General features: G+C 40.4%; 1 pseudogene; it reads right to left on the bottom strand.

Annotated features, from left to right (window-relative positions):
* Positions 1-688: 688 nt before the first annotated feature.
* LOC142427692 (ferritin light chain-like) lies at positions 689-1223 on the bottom strand (annotated as a pseudogene).
* Positions 1224-13248: the final 12025 nt, after the last annotated feature.

The raw sequence follows: 13248 nt of genomic DNA on the forward strand, positions 1-13248 counted from the left end.
TAAGTGAAAAATTATTATTATTTTCATATCTTTCACTAACTGATGTCTCTCTTCCCCCATGGATTCTGTTGTTCATCCCCTTGGAGACAGCAGTCCGTGAGCTCATCTCTTCTCTGTACCTGTGGCATGCTCCAGTCTACCCCACAGTGAAAGACAGGACTGGGGTCAGGATAGTGGAGGGTGAGGAAGCCTCGAGGAACCAGAGTTCCTTGAAAAACCTTCCTTAACTTGTGATCGAACCAGTGACGTGTTTTGTGCTGATTAGATCATCCGTGTTGTTGTTGTTGCTGTTAGGTTGCTGTTAGTTGTAGTGACCCTGCGTGAAATAAAAGGAACCATTGCTCAGTTGATGTCATCCTCACAATCGTTTCTATGGTTGAACTCATTGTTAAAAGCACGGTGTCACTCCATCTTGTTGGGGGGGTCTTCTTATTTGGCTGTTCCTCTGCTTGACCAAGCATGATGTTCTTTTTCAGAAACGATCATTCCTGATAACATGTCCAAACTACGTGAGATGAAGTCATGACAGCCTTGCTTCTTCTTTTTTTTTTTTTTGCAAAAGGAAGCTTTATTGTTTCCATTTGGTCCCCAGCTGGGGAGGGGCTCCAGGGCGGTGGTGCTGCGGACCGGTTCAGGCAGAGGGGCTAAGGGCGGCCGTGGGGAGGCAGAGGGCCCCTGGGAGGTGGCTTGGCGCCGCAGGCTCCTAGTCTTCTTTGAGAGTGAGCCTCTAGAAGAGATACTCGCCCAGGCCGGCCTGGGGGCTGGCCACCCTGCGGAGGTTGGTCAGGTGGTCGCCCATCTTCTTGAGGAGTTTCACCTCCTTGTCCAGGAAGTGGTTCTCCAGAAAGTCACAGAGATGAGGGTCGGTGTGAGTGAGCCTGGTTGAGAAGAGCCTGGTTGAGTTTTTTCTCCAGGGCTAGGGCAGCTTCCATGGCGTCCAGGGTTCGACCCCACTCCTCTTGAGACGGCTTCTGCACATCCTGGAAGAGGGCGCGGCCGCCGCGCTGGTTCTGCAGCTTCAAGAGACGCTCGGCCCCCTTGCGCTTCTCCTTCGCCAGCTCGCGGAAGAAGTGCCCCACGCCTTCCAAGGCCACATCGTCGCAGTCGAAAAAGAAGCCCAGAGAGAGGTAGGTGTAAGAGGCCTGAAGGTGCAGGTTGACCAGACGGTTGACGCAGGCCTCCGCATCGGCGGAATAATTCTGACGGATCTGAGAGCTCACGATGCATCGGTTTAGAGGTCACCGCACGCCAAATAAAAGTGTCCGCTGGTCCCAAGAGGAGGAGCTGGCCGAGAAGCTGGTCCCCAAGTTATTTCCAGAAAGAAACCTGTTGCGTGGAGGGTTGGCGGCAGGGAGTCCCCGGACCTGTTCCGTTCAAACACTGTTGAAACAAGACACAGATCCACGGGACCACGGGGCGAGCTTAGCCGCCAGGCTTGCTTCTAAGAATTCTTCCTACAATGGTTTGTTTGGTCTTTGTTGGTCCATGGAACATTCAATATTCTTCACCAGCAACATTATTCAAATATATTCATTCTCCTGTAGTCTTTCTTATTCAATCTCCAACTTTCATGTTCATATGAATCAATTGTAAATAACTTAGCTAGGGTCAGGACCATCATAGTCCTTAAAGTAACAACTTGGCTTTTCAAGACTTTAAGAGGTCTTGGTCAACAGATTTATCCAATATAATGTTTTGTTTGTTTTCATGGATCACATATGGCAAGCAGATTTTACCACTCTACCCTAAGGATATCCATGCCTCTTATGAACTTGAAGAATAAGGATAAACAACGGCAGGTATTAACACCAATTTCTGTCTATCTTGATGATATCAAATTTGACATTATTTCATGATAGTTTCCATGTTCTGGAAGCATGGTAATAGGGGCATGGCTGCATGCTATGGGTTTGAAACATGGTTTTAAACTTTTAGTGCATGCACATGACTTAGGGATTGAATGTTAAAAATTCAGGTTCTGATAAGTCTGTGAGGCTGAAATTGTATTTCTAGCAAGCTCTGTAGTGATATTAAGGCTGCTGAGCTGAGGACTGAATTTTGAGAAACAAGGTATTCAAAATATAATTCCTATTTTTTGTTTTACCTCCCAACCTTAGTGGATTCTGAAAGATTTGATAACACACAAATGTGGTGGTTGTTTTTAAAGCTTCCATTATTTTAATTAAAATATATAAATAAATTTTTATTTAATTCTGTTTTGTTATGAGAAATAATATGCTAATCTTATACCTTCAATTATCTTGTAGAAAGCTTTAGAGGTAATTTTAATTAAATTGACATATGTACTCTAAGATTTAATCTTGTTCCAATGGTTACAAATTCATAGAGATTTTAAAATGTGTGTTCCTATATCCGATAAGACAACTTTGGACATAAATTTCCATGTCGGACACTACACAAAGATCCTCATTGCCAAAAGCAAAGAAACAAACATATTTTGCAAAGAAGAAAGGAAATAATGAAAAAGAGGAGCTACAGTAATGTGTTCTCTTTTTATTTGCCAGAGAACGATCCCTCAAGGCATAATAGCTCAGCATTTGGATGTTATCCAAAAGTTCAAACCTACCAGCTGTTCTATGGGAAAAAATATATGGCAACCTACTTTGATTACAGGCTTGGAAACCCAGTGACTTTATTAAGTAAGAATAGGTTGCCACCCCAGAGAAGCTATCAATTCGGTCTATAAATGTAGCAGATTCCTTGCTCTGTAAGACAATTTCATCTTAGAAATTAATACATTTAAAGCATAGGGTTTCAAATCCTCATCTCATTGATCCGAGAGAAAATGAACTGCTCCATTTGGAAGTATGCACCTAACTGGCCAGGAGAAAGAGCCACATTTAAACTACACTCTTACTGGACAGGTCAGAGAAGAATCCCCAAACCCTCACAATGGTGGTGTCTGAGATACCAGGGAAAGAATGATCTAGCATAGAGTTATCATACTTTCAAATGCATTGCTTGTTAGGAATAAATACAGCGCATACCAGGTTATATTTTTCTATCATTGATCGACAGTACAGAGTTTGTTAAAATAACTGCATATCTTCATTAGATCTGTAAATGTAATTTAAATATTATTCTGCGTGCATTTTTTAAGCCAGAAGAAAATGAAGTCTGTAGAATCATCCAAAACAATCTGTAACACATGGAATTTTGAGCCACATAAGCTCAATATGAATATTAACTTGGTGAGCATTTGTTTGAATACAAAGTATGCAAATTAAGAAAACCCAACAGTAAAAATATTGCAATTAAAACTAAAGGCATTTAAGAATTATGCTGTCTTGAGACCAATAGTTTTATTTTCTGACAGTTGTTAATAAACACAATAAATGATTAGAAAATACTAATAAAATATATATAAAGAATAATGCATCATTTCCTCCATAATACATTCACCAGCAATTACATGAAAGATAGTTCATTGAATAAGTATTTGAATAAAAATGGATTTCTGGGGAATTATTAAAAAAACAAAATGTGAGGCCAATTTTGGCTTTTGACTCCATTTCAAAATTATTTTGCTTAATTCATGAAGCTTCCCTTGACCAATTTAATTTTATCCTGAGCCTTATAAACCAAAGGTTTCAATTTTTATTATTTGTTTTTCAAATAATACTGCGGAAAAGCTTAAAGAGGAAAGCAAATCATTCCTAATATTGTTAGAGCACGGGCCTCTATTTCACTGTGATGGTTTTCCTATCTTATTGTTGTTAGGGGTCACTGGGCCGGTCTGACATATGGCAACCTTATGCACAGCTGAAGGAAATGCTGCCCTGACCTGTGCCATCCTCACAATCGGTTCTATGCCGGAGCCTATGGTTACAGCCACTGTGTCAATCCATCTTGCCCAGCCCCTTCCTCTTTTTCACTGCCCCTCCATTTTCCCAACTTGTAGGAGGCAGGTGGGCTGGTCCAGGTGTTTCTTGGTGGGTGACCAATTAGTCCCCTGTGCCTCTGTGTCTTTGCAGTCAAAAACATTGCAAAATAACTCAGTTCTTTATGACCTTGCAGCTAAGAACATTGTGAGATAACTCAGTTATTTACGACCTCTTTAAGATAATTTTGAATCTTGCATATCCTAGTGCTTATCTTAGAACATAGTGCTTTTATTATCCAAATGTTAAGAAAGTGGGACTAGTTAAGTAACATTTGCATAGATAAGACGTTAGGGATGGTTTTTAAAAGCCAACTTGATGTCTTTATTCAGGTACTGGTTTCTCCTGAAAAGCTGTACCAAGTCCCTAAGACAAAATGTTGCCATCCTTGCCTCGAAGGAATATTCTGGTTCTACGTCTTCCAATACAGATCCCTCTGAGCTTGTAGCAGTTTATGCATGCTTTCAATATTCTGAACCAGCACCACAATTCACGTGCATCGATTCCTCTTCCATCTTGCTTATCCAATATTCCATATTCAACTTCCACATGCATATGAGGCAATGGAAACATACATTGGTTTGTGTCAGGCTCACTTTAGTTCTCAAAGTAACACCCTCGCTTTTCAATACTCGAAAGAGGTCCTGTGCTGCAGATTGACCTAATGAAAGGCAGATTTTGATCTCTTGACTGCTGCTTCCATGAAGCTGGATATGGACTCAAGCAAGAGGAAATCATTGACATCATTTCTCCATTCATCATTATGTTACCGATGGGTCCAGTTGTGAGGATTTTGTTTTTCTTGACATTGAATCATAATCCACACTGAAGGTTGCACTCCTTGGTCTTCATCAGCAAGTGCTTCAAGTCCTCCTCACTTTCAGCAAGAACAGCTGTGTCTTCTGTATATTTCAGGTTGTTAATTGTGGGAAACAAAGATTTCTCCCAAGTTGTCTCCGCCAAATAGATCCCAAACTTAGCTGCTTGCTACAAGTGGCAAATAACTACACTTGGAGGTCAGCAGGAGTAGGTCAGGAGTTATTCTCCCTAAGAGCTATCAGCCATCTAGAGCAACCAGGCACCACTGTTTATCCCACAACAAGTAGGATCCACTCCCTTCTGATAAGGATAGTAGTAGATAGTTTCCCTGAAGGAGAGCCCAAGGAGGTCAAGCCCATCCAAGCGTGACCAAGGTTAGGTTGCCATGATGAACCTAGGGTCCACCCATCTTGTAACATGTGCACCTCTAGTCCCTCCCCTTCCTATGTGCACACCACTAGCTCATCCCCTTCCTGTCACGCTCATGCCTATTGTACATCCTCTCCCTATGATGTACATGCCTATTGTACTGCCCCTTCCTGTGACGTGTGGTTACCTGTAATCATGCCCCACCCCCCAAATAGTGATAAGCCTTGGTTAACAATAAAGTTCGGCCCTGCCAGCTTTCCGCCCCCTCACCTCGGCCCACGTTGTACGCGGACCTGGCTAGTAAGATCATGACCATCCAGGAGATGAGCATGTTACTATGAAATATGTCTGACTCCATTATTTCAATCTCTCTTCTATCTCTCATGCTCTCTATGACTTTACTATAATCTTTATGTATCTTAACCGTACAATTGCACCTATTAAAACCATCCGTGATTAGTTGTGGGGGCTGGCCTATTCCCCCCACAGCTAATAAGTCTTTTTCCAATCCTGATGCCACATTCTTCTTCATATAATCCAGCATCTCTGATTATTTGCTCTGAATACAGATTCACTAAGTACGGTGAGAGTATACATACCTGATGCACACACATTTCTGATTTTAAGCCTAGAAATATTTCTTTTTCCTTTTGAAAAACTGCCTTTTGATCCATGTACAAATTCCACTTAAATACAATGAAGTGTTCTGCAGTTTCCATTTTTCTCAAGGCTGTCAATTGTTTGTTATGATCTGTGCCATTGAATATCTAGGAATCATCATTAAAACATAAGTAAACGTTTTTCTTGTATTCTCTGCTTTGAGCTAAAATCCATCTGACATCAGCAATTATACCCCTTGTTTCCAACTCTTCTTCTGAATATGGCCTGAACATGTCAATATACTATTCATTGCTGATGTAGTTTCTTGTCAATGTACTCCTGCAACCATTATGGGATGATCTTCATCAAATTTTACTGGCATGGAATATCAATGATATTGTTTATTTTAGCATTCTACTGGATCCCCTTTCTTTGGAATGAGTACAAATATGGATCTCTTCTAGTCATTTAGCCAAGTAACTCTCTTCCAAAATTACTGGAATATATAAGTGCTTTCAGTGGTTCATCAGCTGTTGAAACATTTCAAGTATATTCCATCATTTCTGGATCCTTCCTTTTGGCTAATGCTTTTAGTGCAGCTTGAACTTTTTCCTTCAGCACCATTGATTTTAGTTCACGCTATCTCCTAAAATGGTAGAATGTTGACTAGTTCTTTTGGGTCCAGGGACTGTGTAATCCTTCCATCTTCTTTTATTTCTTTCTGCGTCACTCAATATTTGCCCACAGATTATTTCAATATTGAACTCGAGGCTGGAGTTTTTTTCTTGAGTTCTTCCAGCTTTAGTTATTCTGAGTATATTTTCCTCTTTTGGTTTTCTAACTGTAGGTCTTTGTATGGTTCGTTATAATATTGGCCTGTCTTCTTGAGCTGCCATTGACATTTTATATTCATCCCTTTGACTTCATCATTTCTCCCATCTGCTTTAGTTGTTCTATGAATAAGAGCAAGGTTCAGAGTCTCTTCAGATACCCACTTTGATCTTTTCTTTCTTTCCTGTCTTTTTAATGACCTTTTGATTTCGTCATGAATGATATTCACGGTGTTGTCCCACAGCTCATCAAGTCTTTTATCATTAGTGATCAATGTTTCAAATCTGCTTCTTTTCTACCATAACAATGAAATATTAAAGTCTTTGCATTCTCTTAATGTAATCATTTGATAAACAATTGTTATTCAATCTTTTAAAAGGAATTATTAATTGAGAGTTACATATATCATTCCACAAGTCAATCCTGTCAAGCTGTATTGTACAACTGCTACCACAGTCAGTTTCCAAGCATTCTTTTTCTTTTTGGACTCCTGGATATCATCTCCCATTTAGCCCACCCAACCAAACCACTGTACTCCCCCACCCCCCAAACCCTAATTCTGTTCTTCTCAAAATTCATGTGGGATAGGCTCAAAGTCATTTTTGGCTCTCATAGACTTGTTTTAATTTTCTTCAGCTTTAACCTGGACCTACATATAATGGTCTGTTCCAGCCCCTGGTCTGGTTTTAGCTGCTAATATTAATCTCCATCATCTCTTCCCTCAAATGCAGTCCATTTCATTTCCGTGTATTCTATCTGGAGAAGTCAGTGTGTGTAGTCTCCTTTTGTGTTGTAGGAAACAAGTATGTGTTATGAACAAGTCATTGGGCTTGCAAAATTCTATGCGAACTCCAACTTCCTTTCTCTCACCAAGTCCGTATTTTCCAACTACTGCTTCTCTCTCTTTTCTTCCAAATTTTGCATTAAAATCACCAATAATTGCTAATGCAGCTTGATTGCATAGTTGATCAGTTTCAGACTGAAGACAGAATGCTTCAATTCTAGCTCTCATGATTGGTAAATAAATTTGAATAACAGTTGTATTGACTGGATTTCCTCAAACATTGTTCATCAATGAAGTGTTCTCTTTTGAAATGAATGCAATGCCATTTTCTCTTAGTTATAGCACTCCCATGATAGTAAATCATATGATTTTATGTTCAAAGTGTCCAATACCTGTTGAGATAGTTAGTTTATTGTGGCAACCTGGCTGATAAACACATGTGGGGTTAATAGAAGGGCGGAGAGATAGATGGCTTGGTGAGCCTTTCGAGTTTTCAGGTCTCTTGCTTTCTGATAGTTGGACCAAGGTGAAGCTGCTTTAGCCAATTCCCTGCTTCAGCTGGCAAGGCTCACTTCCTACAAGACATCCCTGAGGAGAAGGCACATGGACCTACTCCGATGCAGCCCTGGGTGCTGGAGCAGCAGTGTGGCAACCTCTGCCAGCACTGAGATGCTTACATGTTCACTGATTTGGCTTTCCTCCTGCAGTCAGCATCATTACATGTGTTTTGTCAAATGGAGGAGGACTTTGTGGATTGGTGTCAGCCATATGGGCTAATGTGGGACTTGTGGGCTTGGGCAGCACTGGGTCGGGATGTTTCCTTGCACTTACCCTTTATGTAAAACTCTCCCTTATACATATGTTTCTGTGGCTTTGTGTCTCTAATGTACCCATACTAATACACCTGATATTTGTTTTCATTAACACCTAGTATATTGAATATATTTATCTTTATGTGTTCCATTTCATTTTTGATGAGTGGATTTTCCTAGATTCATACCTCACACATTCCAAGTTCCTGTCATCACCAGATTGTTGCAGCTGTTTCTTCTTGGGCCATGCTCCATCAACAAATGAAGCTCCCAATGGCTCCACTTCCATAGCCTTTATTCCAGTCATGTCTCCACGACTGATTCCATTCTGAGATAGCAGCTCCTCCTCAACCACGTTTCACTTTCACTTAGACCAGCGAGGACCGTCCTCTGGCACTCTCTCAGACAATGTCCTCCTTCCTTCCCTGCATTAGGCCTTCAGTCTGACCATGTCTCAAAGCTGTGCATAAGACTTTCAGGAGCTACTTTCTCTGAAGCCAGTCCTTCTTTGTTGCCTTTTCTTAGTCTGGAAGTTCAGCTGAATCCTCTCCACTTTGGGTGGCCCTGCTGGCATTTGAAACATCAGTGATATGCTATTTTGTTTTCCGTAGACAGATAGTGTTTGCATATAAATTAGTCTAATTAGCTTAAACCCAAGTAAATGCTGGTTTAGTGAGAATATGGAGTTCAAATTTCTTTTATTCTGAAAATCCCTAAAATGTTGGCTTTTGCCAGAGGGAAAGATTGGTTTTGTCCTGTGTATTGTGTAAACTTATGCTGGAAAGATATCTTTATCTGGAATATCTGAAAGTCGAGAAACACATGACTAAAAAGTTATACTTCAAAACAACATTAAATGTAATGTTCTTAATCAAAATTAAGCAACTACGTATTTCTTACTGTGACTCAAAGGGTTAACTGAAGTGGACCTATCAATATTGAACACAGTAGTCATGTGACTGAGAGAAGGAAATAGCCATTGTGTGTCCTTGCTTTCTTAGAACAGCAGGAATTTACTAGTTGATCAAGTTCCTATTTGGAGAAAATGGACTCCATCCTTCATCACACACACACACACACACACACACACACACACACACACACACACACACACACACACACTCCTCATAGTCTGCATAACATTTAAACATCACATTCAGCCTGGACTGCAAAATAGCCTCTAAGATGTTTTCTGCCCCCTACATGGTAGCCAGTTTTTTCCTATCCTAATTTTATATCGAACCATACTTTTCAATGTGTTTATTTGTTTTGATTTTGCTGAATTCTAGGACCAAACCATGTAAATCAGACTTCTAAAAAAATGTCTCTCTTATGTACTCTGATGGTGTACCAGTACACTACCTGGTTTGGTTTTTTGGTTTATGGTGATCAGGAGAGCTTCTTTCTTTGAATCCAGGACACTTGTGGACAAAATCAGGAGATATATCACCTACTGCCAGTTGCCGTCAAGTTGATTCCCACCTTGTCAATTGCATGTGCTTCAGAGCAGAGCTCCATCGGGCATTCAATGGCCGAGTATTCAGAAATCAGTTATTAAGTCCCTCTGCCCAGGTGCCTATGCGTGAAGTTGAACCTTCAACCTTTCAACTATCAGCCGAGGAGGTTAAAGGTTTGCATTACCCAGGAATGCCAAGTATTTCATCTACTCTGGCCTAATCATCTTTCTTGGTTTTTAAAATCCAGGAGTGAACCAAAACAAATCAGGCGCCTGCACCTGGGGCCTTAGATACTAGTAGCAGGGAGCAGAGAGCATATAAATCAGTGGGCATCAACTTCATTCATACTAGGTGCATATGTATTGAACAATGTGATAGCATGACAATATGGAGGAGGGGCTACTTTCGTTAAAATGGTTCTCTGCTGCCGTGTTATGAATTATAGTCTGCCCCACTTAAAACAAATGCAAATCCCAGTACTTATACTTGCAAACATCCCCTTTGGAGACAGGGTTTTCATCATGTTGATGAAGCCATATCAGGATAGGGTTTGTCTTCAGCCAGTCAATTTGGAGATATAAAAAGCACAGCTTAAACAGGGAGAAGAGAAGCCAGGGCGCAAGGTGCACATCACAGGGCAATCGCAAGGAAGCAAAGAATGGAAGTTGAAAAGAGACAGAAGGACCTTCCCTCGTGGAGAAGGCAGAGCCTGTCCCTGGAAAAGGTGCCCTCATTTCTATACTGCTAGCTTCCAAGACGGACAGCATAAATTGCTGTTTATAGAGCCGCCCACTTACGTTATTTCTATGATTGAAGCACTGAAGAGCCACGCCGTGCGGTGCAAGGGTTTCTTGAGAGGGTTATGACAAGGGCTGCTGAGCTTTGCGGCATGCAGTGAGGGGCCAAACCTGACAGCGAGGTGGAGACAGGATTGTGCAGGCTGCAAGAGCCAGACCGACTTACCTGAGCTTTTGTTTAATTTCCTTTAAATGTTTGTGTTTCCAAACCATGTTCACTTGCATGCAACTGTATATCTACCAACTCTCTTTAGTATATTTACTATTTGTTTTCAGTTTAAACATGCACGCAACCATATTGGTTGTAATCCACACACTCTAATGAAACATTTAGATCCCACTTTGATCTATGGAATTGATGTAATTTACAAATAGGTAGACTGATTAGTTATTCCTTGGAACACATTTGTTTTTCTGATTTCCATTTTCCTCATAGCTTCTTTCCTCATTCTTCTTCTTGATTCTCTGTACATCTTAGAATTGGCTCCAAAGTGTGAGAGGTTCGGATGAACTTCCAAGTTAGCAGTATCAGAATAAACCTTGGAGTCCTGTGAGGAAGACAAATCTCAATTTCTCCCAAGAGAACAACAGGGAATTTGATTCTAAACATATCATCGAGTATCCCCAACATAATAAACTATGTTATATTATCTCACTCATAACACCATTGACTTTTTTTATATTAATGTTTGTGTTAGACCTGGTCGACTAGAGAAACACATTCATTGGCATTCGTGTATGTGTAAGAAAAGGCTGTAGTCATAGAGAAAATTGCATATTGAGAAAACATCCCAGCCCAGTCCAGACAAGTTCATAAGTCCAATATTAGCTCATATCTCTGATCCTCATCTATAAATTCCTCTCTAGACACATGTGTCAAGGATGCTGAATACAGGACGATCACAGGCCAGCGGTGCAAAGTCTTGTGAATCCAGGGTGATGGACGCATCTCTAAGGATCTTGCTGGTCACAGTGTGGCTCCAGCAGCTCTCTGAGTGACTCAACAGCAGGAAGGTGAAGCTGCAAGAGAGTGTGTGGCCTGCTTCCAGGGAGAAAGAGAGGAGGTTCCCAGAATCTTCATGAGAAGGCCACACCCAAAAGGAGGCATCATCAACCTGATTGACCGGCTAGACCCTACCCCTATACTTATTTACCAAGTTGACATGAAATTATGTAACTACCATAATTTTCATCCCAGAAAGACTCAGGGTTGATATTTTCAGATATCTATTTGTCTATATCTATCTATATATTTCATTCTCACTCATGGATACTCCATATATTTAAAAATAGGATTACCTTCCATAAAGCTTTCTATAGTTGTAGTTGTAAACTTAAGAAAAACAACAAACCTTTTTATTGTAAAATGAGTGAAGGTTTACAGATCAGATTGTCAGTTTTACATTCAACAAATCATACATATTTTGTTTCATTGTAATCCCTACATGCAAAATCCTATCCCATTTCCTCCCTGCTTCTTATTCCTCCTTATTTCCTAATCCTTCTGACCTTTGTTCTTCTGTAAATGTTGCTCTTTTGATCTCAAATGGTTCACTGTTTGAAGTTGTGCATATCTCATTAATGTTATAGATCAGCCTATTGGTTTACGGAAAATTGATTCATGGGGGTGAGTTTAATTCCAGACCTACAGGGTGACTAGGGTCAGTCTTTGGAGTTCCATCAGTAAGCCCGATTTCTTCTATGAGCTTTAGTTTTGTTCTATATTTTTCTCATACTCTATCCAGGGCCTTCTAATTGGATACCTTTCAATGTAGTTGGTTGTGGTAGCTGGGCACCATCTACAACTTCTGGTCTCAGGATCATGGGAAATCATCTACTAGGCCATTGGGATGTTTCCATAGATCTTCATTATTCTTCATCTTCTAGAAAGAGAGCTAAGTCTAGCGACTTAGCTGGCTGCTCACAAGTGTTTAAAATCCCAGCTGCTCCCCAAATTTGGATGTAGAACATTATGTTTCTGTCCTGTTTAACAGTTACACTTGCTGTTTCCAGAAATTATGATCCCAACACCCAAGCCCAGGGACTCATGCGTTCAAAGCATGCGGTTATATCTAAGAAGTTTTCACAATTTCCCCCTTATGTGCACCATCACATATCTGAAAAGGTAAGCACACATGTACATATATTCTGTCAAACCTTTATATATTTGGGGATACACTCTCATCCTCCCACACCCAATCAATCTGTATTTACTCATAGATCGTGGCTATTGCAGGCTTGCGCATTTAACAAGATTTACCGCTGTTGTAGAGATTTCTTTTTTCTCAATTTGACTTTAAACCTCTCAAGTCATAATTGTTCTACACTTGTTCATCACCCTTTGGTATCTATTAGGGTACGATCTTAGTTCCTCAGGTGAGTTAGCAAACACACGTTTATTTTCTCACAGTTTCAGGGTCTAGAAGGCAGAACTTCAAGCACCAGCTCTATAAGCTCTGTCTGTCGGTTCTGGTGAAAGATCTTTGTCTCATTCAGCTTCTGTGGTCCCAGTGTCCCTTGTTCTTTAGAAAACCCGCAATGGCATCTGTCTTCCACTGGTTTGTGTTTCCATATCTCTGCGTCTAATTTCTTCTTCTAATTTCTTCTTTTGTTTTTTATAGTTCAGATGTGTCTATGTTCAAAACACACCCTACATTTTCATAACTCAGAGTGTCTATGTTTAAGACACATTCTACCTATGACCTAATTCATACAAGAAAAAAAAAGTTCTATTTGTGAGAGTGTAGAAGGAGAACCCCAATACCCATCTTGGACAACACTAATCAGTCTACAAGAGGTAGAGAGTCATAAGGTAAGGAATAAATTCTTGTTTTTGTTTTCCCCAGAAATTCTAGATGCAAAAGAACAGATCAAAAA

The sequence above is a fragment of the Tenrec ecaudatus genome, chromosome 15 (genome assembly GCF_050624435.1).
Source record: "Tenrec ecaudatus isolate mTenEca1 chromosome 15, mTenEca1.hap1, whole genome shotgun sequence".
In the NCBI taxonomy this organism is placed as follows: domain Eukaryota; kingdom Metazoa; phylum Chordata; class Mammalia; order Afrosoricida; family Tenrecidae; genus Tenrec; species Tenrec ecaudatus.